Below are 13339 nucleotides of genomic sequence, written 5' to 3'. Positions count from 1 at the left end.
GAACGATCTCCGAATGCTTTGGACCAGTTCATGGCGTTTCCAAGATGCCCCTCGACTAGGCGGTCCGAGACAAGATGTGGTGCTCCTCGCTCTTCTTTTTGTATCTGTCTTTGTCTCGGTCGAGATTTTTAAGTGAATATATTTGGATAATTCAAGAATTGCTTTGTCCTTGCAACATCAGCCATTGTGATTCATGTGGACCTGCTATAAGAGTCTTAGCACCAGGTTATCAAATAATAGAACTAAGAGTCTCAAACCACTTTAATGTAGATGCTAATGAGATTAATGTACACGATTAATCTTTCAATGGTATAAAATAATTTAGGTTTTTTAGGTTGGAATCCTTTTAGATGGTGTTGGATTTTTATTTCCTTTGCTCCCGCTTCAATTAATCACTCTGAATGTGGACCTGTATCAAATTCACTCCCTTTGCGAGAATGATTATTTTCTTTCATTTTCCACCTATGAGCTTAGTTTTGCCAATTGTGTATACTTGGGCTCAAGAAATTCTCTCGAGGCTCGAGCGATGAATTGCTGGTTGTGTCGAAATAGTCTCCGACCGTATACAATTTTCTCTTGACCTCTAGTTAGGATCCCATTTCCTCAAAGTAGAATATGCCACACTACATGTTTCTCCTCCTCTTCTTTTCTCCGCACGGGAGAAATTACAATTTCTTTTTAATTGGAAATAGGAGTTCTTTGTGTGGGATTTGGCCTCAAAAGATTAGCATTAAATTGGTTCGTTTTCAATTAAAAAGTAAAATGAAAAAATGGCATCAACTCCCAACTTTAAATGATCACATGAAGCACAATAATTTTGGACCACAAATTAGGGTTTTTTACTAGGGTTTCAAGCTTAGGATGCTTATTCTTGCACCTTTGAGACAAGCTTCAAAACGGGGAATTCCTTTGGTTCCAAAAGAGACTTTGGGGACACAAATTTCCAACCCCCTTTTGCAATCCCTCCAATCCTTTGGTGAAATGCTCTTTTCACTCCTTGAAGTTTCTCTACTTTTCACATCTTTTTTGCAGCTTCACGCTCACAGAAATTCCTCTGCGAGGGGGCCAAAAACAATGCCCACTTTTGAATGCCCCATATGGTTCTTGTCAGTTCTCGATGCAAATTTCGATGAATCTGTTATTCATTGTCCCTTGTTTCTTTCCTCTGTTCGATTTAATTTATAGAATTTTCTTTAACTTTCTCTTCCTCAGAAGACTTTATCCCTCGTCTCTCCTCTCGGTCCAAAGAGAGAGCATTTCTGTGTTATATTACTGTTTGAGATCCGAGCCGAGCTCTCCAGAGTGTCATTCACACCCACTACAGATTTTTTAACTCATCCTCTCACTTTCGAATTTTCTATCTTTTCCTTCCTTTTTACTGCCACGCTCCCCAATGTTAAGGTTCTCTGCGAGGGCATATGACCAGTTCATCTTTGGCTTTTTGACCACCTCTCTCTCTCTCTCTCTCTCTCTCTCTCTCTCTCTCGGAGATATATAAAAGTTCACTTCAAGGTCACGTATTGTATTGGGCGGTTCATCTTTGCATGCTTCGGTCACGTAGAATAATAGGGTTTACGATAAGATGAATAAGGCTTTTAAGTCCTCATGCGTCTGTCTTGTTTCGTGTTCTTGTTGGAGAAATAAAACATAATACTCGTGGCATGCGTTTGGGATATTGTTTGTCGCATAGGTGCGAGTCCATGAACAATGACCTGGATAGATCGAGATTAATAGATTGTTTAGTTGATACGCTTCGCCCATAAACAATATCAGAATTTATTGACTTCAATTGCTTGAGGATAGTGTTCGAATATCATTTCCCATATAGGATGGTAAGAATGGCAGGTTTCATATTGCAAATTATTAGGGTAGATTCGATCGGTGATATGGTCGTCGACCTAGTACAACCTACCTCATTATTAGCAACATCAAAACCTTTGCAAATACTCAAATAGAAGAATCCATCTCTTAAGTAAAAGGAAAGTGTATGATACAAGAATGTGTCTATTAGATTAGATTCGCTTGGTTGTCTCAAGTTGTCATTATAGTGATGATATTCATAAGTAGGGATCCTCTCCATTTAAGATAAGGTTGACAGCTTCATCCCTCTAAATGTCAATTTATCCTTCCCAATAGTCGAAACCTCAAGTCCATCAACACCACCCATTTATATCAATTTAACTAAAATGATCTCATACTTTTGGAAAATTCTTTCATATTGGAAGGTCGCCTGCGTAGGCAATGCAAGATTTTAGGTCGCCTAAGGCAAGCAGCCTCCGTGATCAAGAAGGGAAGAGAAGGAGAGAGAGAGAGAGAGAGAGAGAGAGAGAGAGAGTCACACCAGGCGATTTCAAGAGTGCACTCATGTATACCGGTTTGGTGGGTTTAGGATTTTGATTATAGAGTGCTCCTATTCAGTACTCTCTACCATTTAAGTCAATTGGTCGTTCATAAGAATGGAGACTTGAAGAATTTTCCGTGCTACTAAGTACCAACTAGCATAATCCACGCCTTCTATTCCCTCACATGGCACTGGTTAGGTACTCAGCCTACACGTTTTCTCTTTAATGCCCTGAACTTTGCATTCTTTTCTAAAGCTCTTTGCCACGAAGCTGCGTTCTTACTAGAATCAAGTCGAAATTTTTGACCACGCAAAAAGAATAATGTTGAACAAGTGCCCGGTCGCACAGAAGTTGAACTTTCCTAGTTATATGGGGAACTGATATATTATATTTACTCTTAATTAAGGTCTACCTGAATGTAGTCATTAGTCTTGAGTTTTCAGAACCTGAATGTAGGCTCCAAGGATCACACCCTTCAAACCCGAACCCCAATAGTTTCACGGATTTTAGGTATTTCGATGAATGTTGCAAAGCCATTAAGATAATTCCATCAATACTCAATGTGTTCAGGAGAGTTCATCAGCACATCATCATTATTATTATTGAATCAAAAGAAAAGGGATAATTCAATTAAAAAAAGACAACTGAAATATATAAAATCGGAAGATAATCTTGAAAAAATCACCTTTGAAAATCTTCAAATAGAGGGGGAGGAAGAAAACAATTTTACTCTCAAGGATAATCTACGTAAACGGCTTGCTCGCCTTTTTTCATGCCAAGTCGATGGCACAAAGATTAAGATTTGGACAAAATAGAGGGGAATTCATGTTTCTTCCGGATTCATATAATTATTTTATGTGCTCCAAATATTTCCTTTATATATATTAATATTGCATATATATATATTACACAATAAATATTGCAGTTCTATATCTTATGTTTAATTTTAGTAAGAGGATAAACCTGCTTAATGGGATTCGGATCCACTTTATATAAAAATCTAAGGAAACTCTAGCAGAGAATTTGATCGATGTAAACATAAACAAAACGTATAAATTTAAGTAGATAAGTTAATAAATCATTAATAACTATAGATTTAAATCTATTCAATACATTTATTGGTTTAAAGATTATGCTCCCAAGCACCACACAAAATTGTGGGACAAATTGTCTAATTAGTCATAAACTATTATATAGATGCCAATTTAGTCTTAAACTTTCCAATTTTGACAATTTAGTTCAAACCTTCAAAAGAAATTCCAATGTAGTCATTTCAATTAATCTTCGCTGAAAAATTGCTTACCTGATAGTCCACTATGTAGGACGGACATTGATGACTGGATCGTCACATTAGTTATTTCCAGCGAAAATTAGTTAAAATGATTACATTACAATTTTGTAAAATGGTTTAGGAGTAAATTGGCAAAATTAAAAAGTTTAGAATTTAATTAGCAGCCATACAATAAGATTAAGACTGGTTCGATAATTTTACTACAATTATGTAGGGTAAGGTGTACGGTATAGGTGCGTATGACTCTATACCATAGAACCAGTCTTGTATGACTATGCATCGTGTCTAAACTTTTGAAATGTAAAACTTACTTTATCACTTTTAATGCCCCCTAAACTTAGAATATCCATTCTACAAACTCTCCTAAACACCTTTGTCAAAATTTTGGGACGAGATTCTTTGTACCCATTAGCATCTTCACTTAGTGTCTCATTCATCGAAACCACGATTTAATGTGAATAAAGTCATCGTGAAATTTTTGATGGAGTACATCAATGATCAAAATTTATCGAGACACCAATGATAATACCTAACAAAAATTGAATCTTTATATCTATGTAAGGAGGATGCACTTGTGCAAGGAAGTTCTATTTTAAAACTCGTTATCTTAACGTCTGCAAGACCCAATCGATCAAAATGCAAATTAAATAACTGTGGAGATCCACATTCGAAAATAATAACCACCCCCTCGTCACTCCTATACGTGTAAGATCTCCATTCCACCAATTTAACACGATTTGCCTAGAGATTCACCATTCAATAAACTAACATCTACAGCACCTGTCCTATGCCAACCATCAAGAATAATATAGCACTGTTGACGAAAATTAAGAGGGACAAGCATAGCAAGAACAAAATAAAACCCCATCACTTGTGCAATAATATATACTTTCATGAAGACCATAAATTCTTCTCTCCTAGTCCTCATCGAGCTTCCAACATTTTGGTCACCTTGGCATGTGCAAACCCCCTTCAACGCCGTGGTCCGCCATCTACACAGTCCCGAACATCCGCCGTATCTTCTGTCTCCACTAAAAGATTAAGAACCCTAACCCCAAAGATTAATCCAACATTAAATGCCCAAAACCGGCCCCAAATCCAAGAAAAGGAAAAGATAAAAGAAAAATGATCCCCACGTGGAAACAAGCTTGGGTCCACAACTACCCAATATATGGTGCCACTTGCGTAGCTTTATAGGGAGCCTGTCTTCTAATCCTCGGTCTCTCATTTGTCACGACACCCTAATATATTCCAAATTACGAGTTGAGCTGGCAAAAGCCACCATTCTTGGCACATTCGAGTCCTCATCCAGCGTCATTAACACATATCAAATTCACTAATTTTATAACTCGGCTTCTTTATGGCTTTCGGGATTCTCGATTGGTGTCGAAAGGAGGTCTTTTGAGTGAGTGGGAAAGCAGTTCCTCTGCTCGATATATGTTACTAATATAGCAGCGTGTCTTCTAACGAAGCTAGATTAGTCAAATGCACCCTTGATCTGTCCTTGTGCTAACACCCCATTTGGAGAAACGCCACGGTCGTCAATGTTATGGGGACTGAAGTTGATAGTTTTAGCGAGCATATGAATTGAAGGACACCAAGAGGTCAACGAGCGCGTATATCTCAGCTTGATCTGTGTCCACTGTTCTTTTGGTCCACCCCCCCTAACTTAGCCCAACATTTCTTTACTTTGTCAAAGATCTGTGTCCCAGTCCGACCTTCTTTCTCGCTGGATAGCGCTTGATGTTCCCACTTCGAGGTTTGGCAGCTGAAGGGTTGTTTAACATGTGCCGGGATGGGGATTCATCTAGAGAGATCAGTTGAAAAATGAGAAAAAAAGGGGGGATCCTTTCCGAAAAGCTCTCAAAGTTAGGGGGCTTCTAGTTGCATCATAGGAACCGTCATCATCAATATGCTAAATTGAACTTGGTGTGTGCAAATACCATTGGCCGTGCAAAATTCATTTTGAATTCAAGGACAAATGCAACTACCCAAATTTATCCTAGAGTTGACACTATAAGATATGATAAGATGACCATGATGACTTTTGCCCTTCACTTCTTTGCTTCGCCAATCCTTAATCCTTCACTTTCTTTCCTCCAGTTTTCGTCCAAAACTGGACCTTTACTTCTCAATTTAGACCCATTAAGCCACGAGTGCAATTTGGGAATTCCTGTTTGGACGATGGGCTGGTTGAACGGTCAACAGTTGCACTCCCCATTCTAGTTGACCGAAACACAGACCAAATCCCAACTTGGAGCGCAAAAGAGCGTGCAAGTGTTGGACTAGACTTATGATTCATAGGCCCATCAAAAGCTGACATGTTCATAACCATTCTGACCTGGCCCCTTGCGCCAAAAGGCTTTTGGTCTTCAGAAGAGTAAGCATTAATCTAAATGGTACAAATAGTTCGACATGTCTCGAGTTTTAGCCAAAATTCGAGCGATGGATCGGAGCTGAGTTTAGGTAAATCCAAAGATGAGGCCAAGTAGTGTGCATGTACCAAGGGAGCTGGGTTAGGCGACCTAGTTTCGGAGGTTGACTGCTCGGCCAAGGGTCTGGAAAAGGCCAGACTCTCGAGCCGTGGGCTGAGCAACCTGTCCATAGCGGCCAACCGCCTGAACACCCGGGCGGGTGCTCGAGAGTGCCGAATTTTCACGACCAGACCGCTTTTTTGGCCTGTTCATGACCTCTATTATCATTGTGGTCGTGTTTTCCTTCGCTACGGATTGGAAGAGATTTCTTATAATCACACCTCTAATTAATGATTATAGATTTTGAATATCCAGCAAATGCAAATCTAATTGAACACAGATGCGATTTTTGCAACGCATATCTCTAACCAACCGATCAGAATGCTGCAGTGGAGGTTTCTCCAATTAGAGATGGAGGAGAATACAAGGCTTTCATCCTTGCTAATTCCTTGTGGAACATTTAATTTGAGCCATTTTATCCTTTGCATATTTGAAACTCGAATAGTTACTATCGATGAGCCTCTTGCTGCAACCACCTTGACGTCTTAAAATTTATCACGTAAGTATTATTGAATTTTAAAACTTTTGAAAAGTGTAATTAAGTTTTAAAATTATTAGAAAAAGTACAACTAAGTCTTAAAAATTAAAAAATGCAATCAAGTCTTATAATTGGTCAAGTTTGTGTAATGAGTCCTAAAAAAATGTTAGCAATTTTCGCTTGTCAATTTGGATGGAATTAATAAAATGATCTAATTGTATCAAATTGACAAATTTAAATACGCGATTGCACTTTTTAAAAATTTTAGAATTATATTGTACTTTTATGATAAGTTTTTATTGCACTTTCTAAAAATTCTATAATGCAGCTGCACTTTTACGATAAATTTTAAAACTTCTAATACATTTATCTCATTTCTTTTCATACCAGAATGTAAACGTCCAAGATATAATTAATTGATCAAACATTCGCTCGTCACATGACTCGAGCTGGGTGATCACTGTTTTCAAGACTGGGCTACCGTGGTCCTCCCGGCGATTTCTCATCGATCGTGATGAAGACACGTGGCCAGATCACAATGGCTACGAAACTTCCCCTTCAAGAACCTTCTCATCCGAGCATCAAGCAACGAACCCACCCGGGCGTCCCTACAACGCGCGACACCCTATAAAACCCTGGGTCGCCCCCGGCGATGGCAACCTCGTACCTCCGCTGCAGAGCGACGTCGGCCGCCGCCTCCTCCGCCGCCGCCGTACGACGACGGGGCCTTCCCTTCGTCGGCGCGTTCTGCGTGCTCAGCAGGGTTCTCCACCGCCCTCTCCTTCTCCTCTTCCCTCAGGACGGGTTGCGCTCGGTCCCTCCCCTTCGTTCCGCTCTTGAGGTCGGGATCTACTGCTGGGTTTTTTCTTCTCGCCTTTTCGGTTTCGATCTCGCTTTGATTCTCGCGGTTTTTAGGCTGTTGATGGAGCGAGAACTGGTGTTGCAGATCGAAGCTTGGAGCCTTTCAGAGGGTTGCATTCGGCTAAGATGGAGGGAGCTCAGGAAGCGGCAACACGGTGCCGAGCATCGTTGTCTACGTCACGGTTCCGAGCAAGGAAGCAGGTTTGGTTTCGCGTGTTTTCTCTTTCGGAATTTGAGTAGTTTGGGGCGATGTTTCGTTGGAGATTTCGTGAGGATTGGAGTTTCGCTTTCGATAGATGTTATTAGCTTCTGTAAGGTAGATTCTTCGATAATTTGGTGGAAATGCACTTGAATTTGGATCTTCTTTCTTAGGGTTTTGAGCTCTTGCTTTTGTATGGTTTGGACTTAGGATTTGGTTGTGGGATTAGAGAATCGTCGAATTAGGATGATACTCGAGCCTCGACTTCAGTAGCTGTTGTCAAGAAGTCATGAGTCCAGTGCTTACAGTGGGGCTCTAGTGCTTGGAATCGGGACAACCCGAAAGCAGGACGACTGCTGAACGCGAAATGCAGAGAGAAAAATCAGAATATGGCAGTGCATGATTATGCATATGCTTAATCATAACACGCGACACAAATTCATATGTTTCTAGAATAGATTGTTCATTACGGTTTCTCGATTTGCTCACGGGTTCACATTCTCTCGATGCTGCTGTGGAGCTCCCTCTGTTTTTAAGTAGTTGCAGTTCTAACTGGGTTTGCCTTTTTGTGTTTTTGTGCAGGAAAGAAGTTGGCTGAGAGCATAATCAAAGAAAGACTTGCGGCATGCGTAAATATAGTGCCAGGTATTGATTCAATTTGCTTTTATTTGAGATTATGCAAGGAACGGACAAGTTGGAATTCTTTTGAGTGATTCAAACCGTGAAAGTAGGCTATTTCAGATGCTCTCCCTATAAGACTCTGGTTTTGTGAGTTAGAACCAATTATGGGTGCTAAATAGCTACAGGTGGCATTGCATTTGTACAGTTATAGCCATTAACTAACTGGGCACACACTATGAACAACCACTTTGGCTAGAATTGTACACACCGATTCCTCTTCTTCTAGCTAGATAATCCTCTTAAACTTTTGTATGGGTTTGTTTTTCCTTGAGCTTGGACCAAGTTTGCAAGTTTGCCGTTAGTCTCTAAACAAACTTGTGCTAGGTGCATTTTGCTGTTGGTTTGGACATTAACTTGACCAAGGAGACTGTGTGTCAATGCAGGTATTGAATCAATTTACCATTGGCAGGGAAAGGTATGGAAGTGGAAGACCAATTATTGAATATCAATTTCATTTGTACCTAGGTTAGAAGTTATCGTGCTTGTCCAATAGCTCCGTCAAAAGTTGTACCTGTAAATGTGCTGGTCCGATGAGATTCTAAGAAGTGGTCGATGTTAGGAAGCATCCAGTCTTAGGTTGTCTTAGTTTTTGCCACCCAATTGCAGATTGAGACAGATTCCGAGGAACTGCTCATAATCAAGACAAGAGAATCACTGCTAGAGCCTCTGACCCAGCACGTCAAGGCAAACCACCCATACGAGTAAGATTCAAGCACCTGCCTTCTCTCCTAATCACACACTTGCGTGTCTTTAACTAAGGGATGCAAAGAAATATAGTTTCTCAGGACTGAAGGGTGGGCGGGGCTCAGCTAGGTGAAGATTTTGCTAATCTTTGATGTTAATGTTTTTCAGTGTTCCGGAAGTGATTGGCTTGCCCATCAGGGCGGCAATGTCAATACCTGGAATGGATCAAGAACAGCACCAGAGACTAAGTTTTAAGGTGGGGAGGCAAGAGCTTTCTGGCTGCATCAGTTTGCTTTTCATATCGCATGTGTATACTCTCTCCCTCTCTCGTGACTTTCTCTGAATAACCATGGTCCATGGGCATGTGTTTTCCCAGCTGCTATATCTTTGCTAAATGATAAGTTGTGAATAGACTTTGTGCACACCCTGCGAAAATAGCATGCTTTGCTACCTGATATATACCCGACCTTCTTGCAATTTATGGTATTACTCTTGTATCTCTGAATGCCAATGGTGTTTCGTCTTTTATTTTCAATTTTATCTTTTTGCATACGTAGGCATCACCTAGAACAAGGATGAAATAAGTGAAGGTAATTATCGAAGATTAAACTACAAATCAGCGTGCAAGCAGGAACAACAATATCTACCAAATTGAGATTAAGGTCGTCGAGCTTTTGTTGAGAGTTTGATTGTTACGATGAGAGAACATAATTAGACCTAGAGTTCTAGAGTTCTAACCACCAACCATCCTCATCGCACCGGTGGCGGACTAAAATTTGCCTGGTCCGTGAGCTAAAAGGCAGCATTCTCACGGCTGCTTGCCTGTCACAGAGAGAGTGGCAAGCAATTCGATCTCCCCTTTGATTCGACTTGGCATCCTACAGAACCGCCTTTTATTGTGAACCTACTTGGCATTTAACTTTCGTCCTAGGGGTGAGAGGCTCTTCGCTTTGACTACGACAGCAGGAGATAAGAGATGGTCTTTCAATCCAGTGAAAACCAACACTAAAGCAGTGAAAGCACGTTCACAAACCCAAGAGCGTTTTCCAATTCGTTTTGGAAACAGGAAAAGGATTTAATAATCTAAAAATAAAGAGAAACATGTCACTGATGCACGCTTTAAATCGGTACCGACAAATGACATTTCACAGCCCACCTCCTCCCAGAACAAAGTTTCAATTTCCCGTTGAGCTTACGCTGCATCTTCTAGGGCTCATCCAATTGGTCCTGCAACATTGACAGAACAGCATTTCATTAAGAAAATTGTTCTAGTAAATCACAAATAAGAGCAGAGAGAAAAGGAAAAAAAATGAAGATTTGCCTAATATACACCATAAGGAGGTAGGATAAGAAAAGACGGTGTCATTGGTACCACATGCTATAGTACCCAAGGCCCGTAAAAACTGCGCTCATTGTCTATGTGCCATTAACAAATGCAAAACAGCGTACATAGCATCCTTGTGGAAAAAATTATTGTGAAATATATGTGATTATTGATAGAATGCCCATGTTTACATATTTGAGCGCGTTTAGGAGTGCTTTTCCGAATATTGAAAAACAGATTTCTTTTTCCTCTTATAACCATATAATAAGAGAATTCAAAGGATAGTTTATGATTATGACTGATCACACAGATAGTGAGAAAGAGTGAGAAGAAGCGAAAAGGATTGGAAATCCGACCTGCATCAGAAGTCAGAGGGTGAGATTATCCCTTAGCAGCTGCATGATTAGAGTGCTGTCCTTGTATGATTCTTCACCCAATGTATCCAGCTCAGCAATTGCTTCCTCAAATGCCTGAACAAGGAAAACATAAGAGCATGCCAACCATACAATAGTTGGGTCAACTGATATCCAATAAGTATGACTCTTGGAAAATTTTCTCCGTGATGAAGCCCAAATCCGTTTATGCACTAGAAATATAAAACATGTCTGCTTGCCTAAAATATACAATAACCTAAGCAGGAAAAGGAAAAGAAAAGGATATTGAAACCCGGAGGCCGAAATCCTGGATGGATAATGTGCATAGAGCAACACAAAGCGCATTCCAGAATCAATGGTAGAGCAACTTATAATGGGAATGCATAACTCTCCAAGAAAATTTGGCTGGACAGTATGGCGACACCATCAGCTTCTCACAAGAGTCAACTAAGTATACCCAATACAGTTATTCAGGTCCATTGAAATTTCTCTCTGCTATCCAATGGACGATAGAGCAAGAAATACACTTGTCAACTACAACAGCATTTTTACTAACTATTCAGAACAGACAGACAATAACATTTAAGATCTAAATTGACCAAAAAAAAAACAAGAACAGACCTGTTTGGCCATGCTGCAAGCTTTTATCAGACTGATTAAGGATCTCATAATAGAACACAGAGAAGTTGAGTGCCAGACCCAGCCTTATTGGATGGGTTTGAAGCCAGATCTGCTTGAGCGATATCCTAGGATATACAAATGCATGAATCATTCACAAGATTAGAAAAGACAAAAATTTAATCTCAAACTAAGCAATACCACATAAATTTCGAACTACATCTGCTCCACCCCACTCATAATGCTAGACAACCCAGAATTCTAAATTGCCTGTGCTCTTGTTAGAAACATAGACTCGAAAACATTACAAGGAGCTATTGAAGGCAAGTAACAGAACAGCACTATGGACTAAAAGCATTAGATCTTACAAGCCATGGTTCTTATAATGCACAGATCCCCTAAAATTAAGGATCCAAATACACCCGACAAGTTTCTATCCTCCGTTTGAAGCCATCGATTTCCCCTGTCATGCACGCAGGCAAGGTTCAACAAAAGTGTTTTTGTAGTCAACATGGTAAATTAGTAAATCAACTCGTCAACAATTAGAAAAAAAAAAAGGAAAAGAAAAGAAAAAAGAAAACTCAAGCCCGCTACTACTAAAGCGACTTAATCAAATCTCAACGACCATCCAGAGATCAAATCAAAAACACCAGTTCTTAACCTAACAGAGTTCGAAATCGTATAACCGCTAATAACCAGTCGGCAGCCTAAATAGATCTTTAAATTCCCCTGAAATCCTGAAAGATCGTCAACTCAACCAGACAATCAACAACTCGAATCGCTCAAAAAGTCCAAAACTAGTCATAGTTCACTGTTCTCCTCCAGTTTCTCGCATAACCAAACTAAAAGAAAATAATATACAAAAAACCCTAGGGAGAGAGACGGAGAGAAAGAACATACCTGAGCCGCCTTGTAAGCGGGCATGGTATCCTCGGCGGCGGCCTTCCTCTCGTCGCCGACCTTGAACTCGGCCAGGTACCGGTGGTAATCCCCTTCATCTTCAGGTAGAACACCTTGGACTCGCTGGCGGCGGCCGGGGACCAGATTCGTGTCGAGGAGGCGGAGGATGCTGGCGCACACGTCGGAGAGCTCGTTCTCGACCTTGGATCTGTACTCCTTGACGAGGACGACGTGGTCCTCGTTCTTCCGGCCCTCCTCCTTCTGCTCGATGGAGGAGACGATGCGCCAGGCCGCCCGGAGCGAGCCGATCACGTTCTTGTAGGCCACGGAGAGGAGGTTCGCTCCTCGACGGTGAGCTCGGCGGCCGGCGTCCAGCCGACGACCAGCTTGTGCATGAACTCCACCATCTCCTCGTACCGCTCCCGCCTGCTCGGCCAGCTTCGCCAGGTACGTACTGGTCCCTGCCCAGGTTCTCCGGCACCGCCATCGCCCCGCTCCGACTCGCCGCAGCTGCTCCGATCAAATCGACCGGCCGATCGATCTAGAGAAAGCGAGGGGCGGAGGAGGAAGGAGGAAGGAGGATTTGGGGGTGGATTGATTTGAAGAGAGAGAGAGAGAGGTTGAGAGAGGATTAGTAAGAGTGTGGTGGTGTTAAAAGAAAGAAGGGAAGGGGGAGGGCTCGGGTGATCGGGTGCGGACGGAGTACGGTGCGAGCGGATGAAGTTGACGGCTGTGGAGAGGAAAGCGGGGACTCTGGACCGTTGATTTGGGGCTTCGCGACGGCTGCTCTGGATCGGGGAGGGCGTGGGGCGGGTGGGGGGTGGGGCCCCTTGCATAGCTCGGATGGCGTAGGGAGGGATGGGTCCTTGCGGATTTCTTTATATATTCCCTTCCCTCTCCCTCGTTATAAAGCGAACTGTTTCCGGTCAATGATTCGAGCCATGATTGATTGGATTGATCGCGGCTGAATTTTGGGGGAAAAGATCAGATGCTGGAGCTCTGTGGGCCCCGAGGTTGATGCTGGGCCTTGCTGGGCCTGGAAATCATCAGGCA

The 13339-nt window shown here is 41.6% G+C and overlaps 2 pseudogenes; one reads left to right on the top strand and one right to left on the bottom strand.

Moving 5' to 3' along the window:
- Positions 1-7234: 7234 nt before the first annotated feature.
- LOC120286335 lies at positions 7235-9575 on the top strand (annotated as a pseudogene).
- A 1175-nt stretch (positions 9576-10750) lies between these two features.
- On the bottom strand, positions 10751-12849 carry LOC120294430 (annotated as a pseudogene).
- Between the last annotated feature and the right edge of the window lie 490 nt (positions 12850-13339).

The sequence above is a fragment of the Eucalyptus grandis genome, chromosome 6, assembly GCF_016545825.1.
Source record: "Eucalyptus grandis isolate ANBG69807.140 chromosome 6, ASM1654582v1, whole genome shotgun sequence".
NCBI classification, from domain to species: domain Eukaryota; kingdom Viridiplantae; phylum Streptophyta; class Magnoliopsida; order Myrtales; family Myrtaceae; genus Eucalyptus; species Eucalyptus grandis.
Note: the sequence above shows the minus strand (reverse complement) of the source record. Positions and strands in the feature narration are given on the sequence as shown.